The sequence below is a fragment of the Parambassis ranga genome, unplaced genomic scaffold (assembly GCF_900634625.1).
Source record: "Parambassis ranga unplaced genomic scaffold, fParRan2.1 scaffold_22_arrow_ctg1, whole genome shotgun sequence".
NCBI lineage: Eukaryota > Metazoa > Chordata > Actinopteri > Ambassidae > Parambassis > Parambassis ranga.
In genome coordinates, this window is record NW_021144778.1 from 4,871,067 (window position 1) to 4,880,724 (window position 9,658).

At 42.1% G+C, this 9,658-nt stretch overlaps 1 non-coding gene across 1 annotated transcript; it reads right to left on the minus strand.

Moving 5' to 3' along the window:
* Positions 1 to 7,392: 7,392 nt before the first annotated feature.
* Positions 7,393 to 7,464, minus strand: trnat-cgu (transfer RNA threonine (anticodon CGU)). Its single transcript has one exon. It is a non-coding gene; the product is annotated as a tRNA-Thr (tRNA).
* Between the last annotated feature and the right edge of the window lie 2,194 nt (positions 7,465 to 9,658).

A 9,658-nucleotide genomic window follows, 5' to 3' on the forward strand; every position in this document is an offset into this window, starting at 1 on the left:
ATATTATAAACAGCAGTCTGATAAATGGTACGGTCCCTGATGGTTTTAAGCATGCCGTGGTGCAGCCTTTAATCAAGAAGCCTGGTCTGGACATTTCTGTCCTCTCAAATTTTAGGCCGATTTCAAAACTCCCTTTTATCTCAAAGATTTTAGAAAAAGTTGTTTTTAGTCAGTTGAATGGGTTTTTAGATAGAACAAAAAATCTTTGAGGTGTTCCAGTCAGGTTTTAAAACTCAGCACAGCACAGAAACTGCACTACTGAAGGTTTTTAATGATGTTCTTTTAGCCACAGACTCTGGCCACTGTGTCATCCTGGTCCTGCTCGACCTCACTGCGGCCTTCGACACAGTGGACCATGACATCCTCCTGTCTCGATTGAAAGACTGTGTGGGAATCCAGGGCAGTGCGTTACAGTGGTTTAGGTCATACCTGACAGGGAGAAGTTTTAATGTCCGTGTGGGGTCTGCTGAGTCCTCTGCTGCCCCTCTCACCTGTGGAGTGGCCCAAGGCTCTATTCTGGCCCCACTCCTCTTCTCCCTATACCTCCTTCCTCTCGGGTCCATTCTCCGTAAACATGGTGTCTCTTTCCATTTTTATGCGGACGATTCTCAAATCTACATGCCCTTAAAACAAAACCAAACTCATTCTGTTCAAAAACTCTTAGACTGTGTTGAGGAAATTAAATCCTGGCTGTCAGCAAATCTGCTTCATTTTAACGACACTAAGACAGAGGTCATACTGTTTGGGCCCAGTGATGCCTCTGCTGCTGATATAGATTTGGGTGTCCTGACACAATATCAAAAGTCCACAGTGACAAATCTGGGTGTAAAATTGGATTCCAACCTGAAACTTGATGCTCAGGTCAGTGCAGCTGTCAAAGCGAGCTTTTTTCAATTGAGGCAACTGGCCAAAGCCAAACCGTTCCTTTCTCGGCATCACTTTGAGATTTTAATTCATGCTTTTATTACGAATCGGTTAGATTACTGCAACGCACTTTATTATGGGCTCAGCCAGGCTTCACTTGCACGACTGCAGCTTGTACAGAATGCTGCTGCACGGCTTTTAACTGGGGCTAAGAAACGTGAGCACATTACTCCGATTTTAAAGTCATTGCACTGGCTCCCGATTCCTTTTCGCATTGATTTTAAAATTCTCTTATTTGTTTTTAAATCCCTTCATGGTCTCGCCCCTCAGTACATGTCAGACATGCTCCAGCCCCACTGCCCTGCTCGCTCTCTAAGGTCAGCTGACCAGTCTCTCCTGGTCGTCCCAAAAACACAGAGAAAACGCAGGGGGGACCGTTCCTTCTCTGTCGCAGGTCCGAAACTGTGGAACAAACTGCCTTTGCACCTTAGACAGACGGATTCTTTTATGGTTTTTAAGTCATCACTTAAAACATATCTTTTTACTCTGGCTTTTAACTCTGTTTGAGTTGTTGACTTTTACTTGTTTTATTGTTCTTACCCCTGACTGGTGCTTTTATTGTATGGTTGTATATTCCTATGTTTTATCAACTTATACTTATTTTATTTCATTTTATTCTATTTTATTAGTCAATTATTCTATGCTTGGTAGGCTGTGTACAGCACTTTGGCTGACCCTGTTGTCTTTTAAAAGGTGCTTTATAAATAAAGATGGATTGGATTGATGAGGAAAGACACACACCTGTCTGTATAAGACCTTACAGCTCACAGTGCAGGTCACACACTGGGTGATGACGTCCTCCTGCAGGTGTTACTGTGGAACAACTGCTCTGATCAAACTCTGATTGGGATGAGTCTGAATAGAACTTTGTTAGTTTTGTAAAGCTGTGTGGTAGTTAGAGAGGAACTGAAAAGAGTCAACAACAAGGAGTTGGTCTCCAATGTAATAAAGTTAAACACCAGGGCTCGTCCAGGATTTGAACACGGGTCCTCTTGCACCCAAAGCGAGAATCATACCCCTAGAGCCATGTATGACCTCTTATTTTTCATGTTTCAGTCGGTGGAAGAACAACACAAAGCACATGTTCTTCTTAGTTTGACATTGGTAAAGATATGAACAAAGATTTCTTCTAACTGTGTCAACAAAAATTGAACACTTTGCATATCACTGTCCTCCATGAGGAGACTGTCCTCCATGAGGAGACTGTCCTCCATGAGGAGACTGTCCTCCATGAGGAGACTGTCCTCCATGAGGAGACTGTCCTCCATGTCTAGATAAGGCTTGCTGTCTAGCAGCTGGGAGAAATGTCTTTTTGTGGCTGTGGCATTAGCTCAACATTGAATCATAACGTTAAGGTATAATAAGTTTGTTCGGGTTTGTTCTTTCAAAAAAACAATACAGTATTTTCCTGACTATTAGTTGCGCCAGTGTAAATAAATCACTACTTTTTTAGTGTAATGTTGCCTCTTGAATTCCTCTTAACTTAAGTGGTGTGGCTGCAGGGCATTGAGTGAGACACACGCATTTCAACATGTTCTCACGCAGAGAAATGATGAGCTTCACTGCACAGAAATTCCTATTAACATCCTGTAAATGAGTAAAAGACTACTGTGCGCTATAGCTGTCTGGAATTAGCGACCTATCTACCACGAGTGTCACATGTGCTTGGAAAGCACGGAAAGTGTGGACAAGCTGGAGGTGGAAGAGAACCGTCAGGAGAGGGACAGAACAGCTGCCATGATATTTGTAATGGGACGTCAGGACACAGGCTAACTAGTATATATTTTTTAATAGATAAGTCGCACCTGAGTATAAGTCGCATACCCAGCCAAAGGATGAAAAAAAGTGTGACTTATAGTCCGGAAAATACGGTAATATTTATGAGTTACAACCACTATGACTTAATATTATAATATGTACATATGTATGACAATAACAGTGCACTTGAGTAAAACTACAGTCAAATCATCCTGTTAGAAAACTTTACCTGTATGCTGACATGCTGTTGTTTCATAGGAAGATCTGCAGGTGGACGGGGAGACTTAAGATACACAGCACGAGGTCAACATGCATTTTATATGTAATCTAAGCAGGTTAATGTATCTGTACAATCTAGAATCATAATAATCTGCAATAGAAATGTAAATAAAATGAAAACATTCCTTGCTGGGAAGGTTTTCAAACATCGACTCCTTTCAGCTTCGGTTGTTGTTTAAGTTTCTCCTCATGTACTCAGAAGGACTACACATACACTCAACAAAAATATAAACGCAACACTTTTGTTTTTGCTCCCATGTTTCATGAGATGGACTTGAAGATCTAAACTTCATTCCAGATACACAATATTACCATTCCTCTCAAACATTGTTCACAAATCTGTCTAAATGTGTGATAGTGAGCACTTCTGCTTTGCTGAGATAATCCATCCCACCTCACAGGTGTGCCACATCAAGATGCTGATCTGACATCATGATTAGTGCACAGGTGTACCTCAAACTGCCCACAATAAAAGGCCACCCTGAAATGTGCAGTTTTGTCTCACAGCAAAATGCCACAGATGCCACAAGCATTGAGGGAGCGTGCAATTGGCATGCTGACAGCAGGAATGTCAACCAGATCTGTTGCTCGTGCATTGAATGTTCATTTCTCCACCATAAGCCGTCTCCAAAGGCGTTTCAGAGAATATGGCAGTACATCTAACCGGCCTCACAACCGCAGACCACGAGTAACCACACCAGCCCAGGACCTCCACATCCAGCAGGTTGACCTCCGAGATCGTCTGAGACCAGCCACTCAGACAGCTGCTGAAACAATTGGTTTGCATAACCAAACAATTTCTGCACAAACTGTCAGAAACCGTCTCAGGGAAGCTCAACTGCATGCTCGTCGTCCTCATCGGGGTCTTAACCTGACTCCAGATCGTCGCCGTAACAGACTTGAGTGGGCAAATGCTCACATTCGATGGCGTCTAGCACGTTGGAGAGGTGTTCTCTTCACCGATGAATCTCGGTTTACATTGTTCAGGGCAGATGGCAGACAGCGTGTGTGGCGTCGTGTGGGTGAGCGCTTTGCTGATGTCAATGTTGTGGATCGAGTGGCCCATGGTGGTGGTGGGGTCATGGTATGGGCAGGCATCTGTTATGGACGAAGAACACAGGTGCATTTTATTGATGGCATTTTGAATGCACAGAGATACCGTGATGAGATCCTGAGGCCCATTGTTGTGCCATACATCCATGAACATCACCTCATGTTTCAGCAAGATAATGCATGGCCCCATGTTGCAAGGATCTGTACACAATTCTTGGAAGCTGAAAATGTCCCAGTTCTTGCATGGCCAGCATACTCACCGGACATGTCACCCATTGAACATGTTTGGGATGTGCTTGACCGGCGTATACGACAGCGTGCACCAGTTCCCACTAATATCCAGCAACTTCGCACAGCCATTGAAGAGGAGTGGACCAACATTCCACAGGCCACAATAGACAATCTGATAAACTCTATGCGAAGAAGATGTGTTGCACTGCATGAGGCAAATGGTGGTCACACCAGATACTGACTGGTTCTGAGTCCCCAGACCGCCAATAAAGCAGAAACAAAATGCACAGTTCAGGGTGGCCTTTTATTGTGGGCAGTTTGAGGTACACCTGTGCACTAATCATGATGTCAGATCAGCATCTTGATGTGGCACACCTGTGAGGTGGGATGGATTATCTCAGCAAAGCAGAAGTGCTCACTATCACACATTTAGACAGATTTGTGAACAATGTTTGAGAGGAATGGTAATATTGTGTATCTGGAATGAAGTTTAGATCTTCAAGTCCATCTCATGAAACATGGGAGCAAAAACAAAAGTGTTGCGTTTATATTTTTGTTGAGTGTACATACACAGAGTGAGTATGATTGACATTTACATTTGCTACAATAATTCTTAGTTTTGATCTAATCAACATTAAGTGATTCCTACCTTCTTAGTGGTCCTCTCTGTGTCTGCATACTCCAACAGCATGGCATCATGCATCTTCTGGTACATGCTGACACTTGTCTAGTCTCTACATTTCTTCCTTTGGTCCCACTGACTCTTCTCCATTACCCTCTGTGTCCGATCATCCTGCAAGTTCTGCAATTGAAAATGAAATTGCATCTCTATCAGCGTTCTGAATTTCAGAATTCAACTCAGAGAAATTAATTTTTACCACACATCAGTGAGAATGTGATTCTTTAAACGTCTTTTTCTTCCAAATGAGAATAATTACATCTGAAACACTATAAATCCAATACAGACACTATCATTACGCATACATTAACTTCTTGTTGAATAATTAGGAATATTTTTATAGTATAGTATTTTTATAGTAATCAAATAACACAAACTTGAGGTAAATGCAGTTATCATTTACTTCACAGGGTAACATTGTTGCATTTAATGGTCAACAGTTCCTCAAAGGATTTATCATTGCGGCGGCATCTGGTCTGAACATCTTGCCAGCAACACTAAAAATCCTCTCAACAGGTATAGAGGAAGCAGGTATGGCCAGATATTTACATGCACGTACAGCAAGGTTTGGGAAACTGTTTTGGTTTTCTTTCCAGAACATACACACACAATTCAGCATTCACCACTTACAGTCATCTACAATTATTATCTTTTGTTCTGTCTGTTTTGTACTGTTCTGTGTCGTTCATGTTCATCATGTTATGTGTCTGTTTTGATATTTGATGTACGTCTAGCTATGTACTACCTGTTTGTCCTGCAATAAAATAAAATTATAAAAAAATAAAATAAAATAAATAAATAAATAAATAAAAAAGATATGTACAAATGTAGCAAAAAACAAAATTATTTACAACTATTTATCCTTGAATGCAGTAAATGCCTCAGGCGTTTTTTGTACAGCTATTTATAAGTATTATATGCAGTACAGGTGTCACACAAATTATTTGTGCCACTTCAAAAAGCAGTTCCTGTCCACCACAACACAGAGGGGCACATCACAGGCCTGACACTTCCAGGGTGTCATCGGATCATGACGGATCATGACGTCATCAAACTCAGACGCTGTCCACGTGTCTCCCTCTGCGCCTTCCAGTTCAAAGAAGAGCCTGCTCCACATTCAAAAGCCGTCTCATGGCGCACAAAACAATAAAACGACTAAATCACACTGCACTACACACTGAACACACTTCACCACACACTAGCTATAAACATTTTCTGATTGGTTGATGTGGTGCATTTTTCCACCAATAGCAAAGAGGGTGTCACGTTTCATGTCATGCCGGTCAGAGCTGCTCTTACGCCAGTGTTTCCTGTGTCTGCTCGCATAAAACTCGCAGTAAACACGCAGCGAACGTGGTGAAAATGTTCATGAAAAAACATGCGTATATTATTTATCATAACTCGGGTTTTACTTGACATATTAAAAAAATTTAAAAACCTGTATATAGCTTGAAGTCCCCACTTTTAACACAAACTAGAGACACAGCGTCAGCAACACTGTGTCTTGCCGCTACGTCATCTTAAATTGGCCATGCGAAAAAGACGCGCAGGCGAAAAATTTTTTTTTCCATTTTTTTCTTTTATTTTAGGTACTTTAGTAATCCCAGAGGGAAATTGTTTAAGGCCCCTAAACAAAAGACAGGTCCTGGCCAGTAGGTGGCGCAGTGTCTGTAGCATTTCAGCATATCAATCTGTGCAGAGTCAAATGTTCAGCATGACTGTAAGGTTTCATCCACATAGGATGAAGAATGAGGGAGATACAGCCACAGAAACCCTGTGGGGGTCTCAGCAGGGGATAATTGTCTAGTTGTTGAATCTAGAATCTAGAATCTTCTAATACGTCAGACAAAAAGACATTTCCTGGGACACATCAGCTGAGTGTGTGTTTGTGCAGTGAAATACACTTGTTGTGAGGACTTGAATCAGTTTACTCCTCAAACATACTCCTGAAACTTCTCTAAGCTTAAGGAACAATAAACACAGGTTCATGAAGCAGTGCTTCCAGCCAACTATCACACAGTTTAACACATCTTTGTTTTGTGTGGTGTTGTCAGGCGGCAACCTTCGGGGTTCAAACTTGAAGCCCATGGGGAAGTGTCAAAACTTGTAATTCATGCCGCAACCACTGGGGGCTGGCTCCAAAAGCGAGTCATTTCCCATTGACCCCCATGTTAAAATGGCAATTATGCATAATTATAGACGTTGCCGCTTGAGTGGCAGACGGCTGACGCATAAGTTTCCCGCTTCCATGATCACCCACCCCTCAAACTCTACTCGCGCTCCCCCTCTTTGTACATATTTGGAGTTTTGGCGGACGTGATGCTTCAAACATGGCGGCTCCCACCGAGCCTCAGAATCGCTCTTCAGAAACAAACGGGTGACGTCACGGAAGCTCTGTCCATAGTTTTTACTCTCAATGGGTGTTGAGTTTTGTCTTTCTTTAAAAGGAACCTCCTACAGATCTTTGAAGGCATGGATGGGGATCGAACCCATGATCTTTGGTTTACGAGACCAACGCCTTACCACTTGGCCACCACGCCTTTTTCTTTTAACTTCTGAATTGATCACTGATCGTGAGCAACACACACAACACAAAACAGCAGAAGTCTTGTGGTGATCCTACACTCAGAGAAACCACAACAGCATGCAGCTTTACCTTCAGGTCTAACAGCTGGGAGCTTTTTCCAGCATTATTCTCAGCATGATCATGGCTGACAGGACACACACATTTACTTCAACACACACAGGCGACCGCATGTGGATGAACACACACTGACCCCTAAAACCAGATAAACACACACATCAAATGTGGTGAGATCACTATCATTAGTCCTGAGTCAGTCTGCTGTGGAGTCCATTTGCTTTGTCATTTACTATTCTTTGTTGTGTTTCCGTCTCTTGCTTCCTGTCTATTTATTTACATATTATTGTGTTATTTGTGTCTAAAGGGCCATTTCCATCACTTTGCAGTCAGTTTTGTGTGCTGAAAGCAGTGCAGGAGCTGCTACACGTCCTCATTTGATGAGCTGATATGACTGATTTTCTCATCGCTGTCAGCATGAACTGAACAGCTCTGCAAAGTAAATCAGCAGTTTAGTCACAGGCTTCTCTTTTCTTATCATTTCCACACTGAAGCACCTGAATGTGTGACAAGTTGTGTTTACTGTCACACTAGTGAGAGCTCTTTAAGCACTTACTCAAACAACTCAGACTGACAAGCCGTGGCTTTCAACAGGCCCAAAGAGCCGTATGCCTCCATAAAGAGCAGAGAGCTGCATTATTGATGAGGCTGAGGTGACACTTGGTGTTTTCTGGTGGAGGTTCATTTTTTTAAAAATTATTTTAGATACTTTAATAATCCCAGAGGTAAATTGCTTAAGGCTGCTGCCAAGCAGCGTCATACAATGACCAGCAAGGAGCGCCACTGGAGGCAGTGTGGGTTAAGTGCCCACACACAACAATGACTAGGGAGAAGCTGTGTGTGTGTGTGTGTGTGTAGGTCGGTGAGTCAGATCAAATCAAAAATCTTTAACCTGCTTTTGGCAAGGTTGCTGCTCAACTCTCACACACAGCCTTCCTACACACACACACACAAATACTGACACACAAATGTGATTCAGAGTTATTTCCTTTTATCTGTACATGAACTTTACCTTTTTCAGATTCTAACTGCTTTTACCTCACAGACACTTCCTGTCAAGCCATTTCCTGTCACTGTCCTCAAGCTACAACTGTCCTAAAACTGACGCTTGATGCAGAAATAACTGCATCAATCGTGGTCCTAAAAAGCTCCAGCAGCAGCAGCAGCAGCAGCATTATTGCAAGTTGGTCAGGCTGGAGAGGATCATGGAAAAAAGGGCCGACTGGTCACTATCTGATCTCAATGGAAACTCATTACTGGCTCATGTTGTTGAGATGTTAAAAATCTCAATATGTACTGGTTAGATAGACCAACAGGTTTGAAGTTTCATTTTAGTTATCTTGAGTAACATTAATACACTAAAAATGCAAAAATAATTTGTTTTGCACAGTGTACCCAATAATAGCCTATTCCTTGGTCTATATCACAATGTATTAACACATACAACAAGGTATTGGTTCCTTAGGAAAATAGAAACTTTTCTAGCTGCTTCTAAAATTACAAAATCCAAAAACATAAGAAACCACCAGAGTAAACTGAATGAACACATTGCAAACGAAAGACACAAAAAGACTAAACCTCTACAAACCAAACAAGACATGGACAGGTCAGACGGGGAACCCAGAGGTTAGCAGACCACATGTCAAAGACACAGAGGGGGGGCAGCCAGACTAAATACAGCAGCTAAAGATAATAAGACACAGGTGGAACCAATGAGAGCGGGCAGCTAATCAAGAAGAAGAAGAAAAAGTCTGGAAACAACCCCCGAGACGGCAGCAAAGACCACCACCAAAATGAAACAGAAAGTATAACTCGGATGGTTAACACACAAAAGATAGAATCATGCAGGGCCACCAGAAACCCTGGAGTGTGACACAAGAAAGGACAGAAACCAAAGATCAGAAGACAAGAAGTTTGAAAATAAAACAGAGAACCAGGCCCACCTAAAACAACAGATCATAGCAGCCAATGTAAAAATGTGTTTGTGGTCATTTTTAAAAAGAAAACAACTTTAAATGTGTCCAGTCATTCTTGCATTGGTGCCAGTGAAAGTGTTTTATTGACAGCTGTGTGCACATGAGGAGCCTTCCACT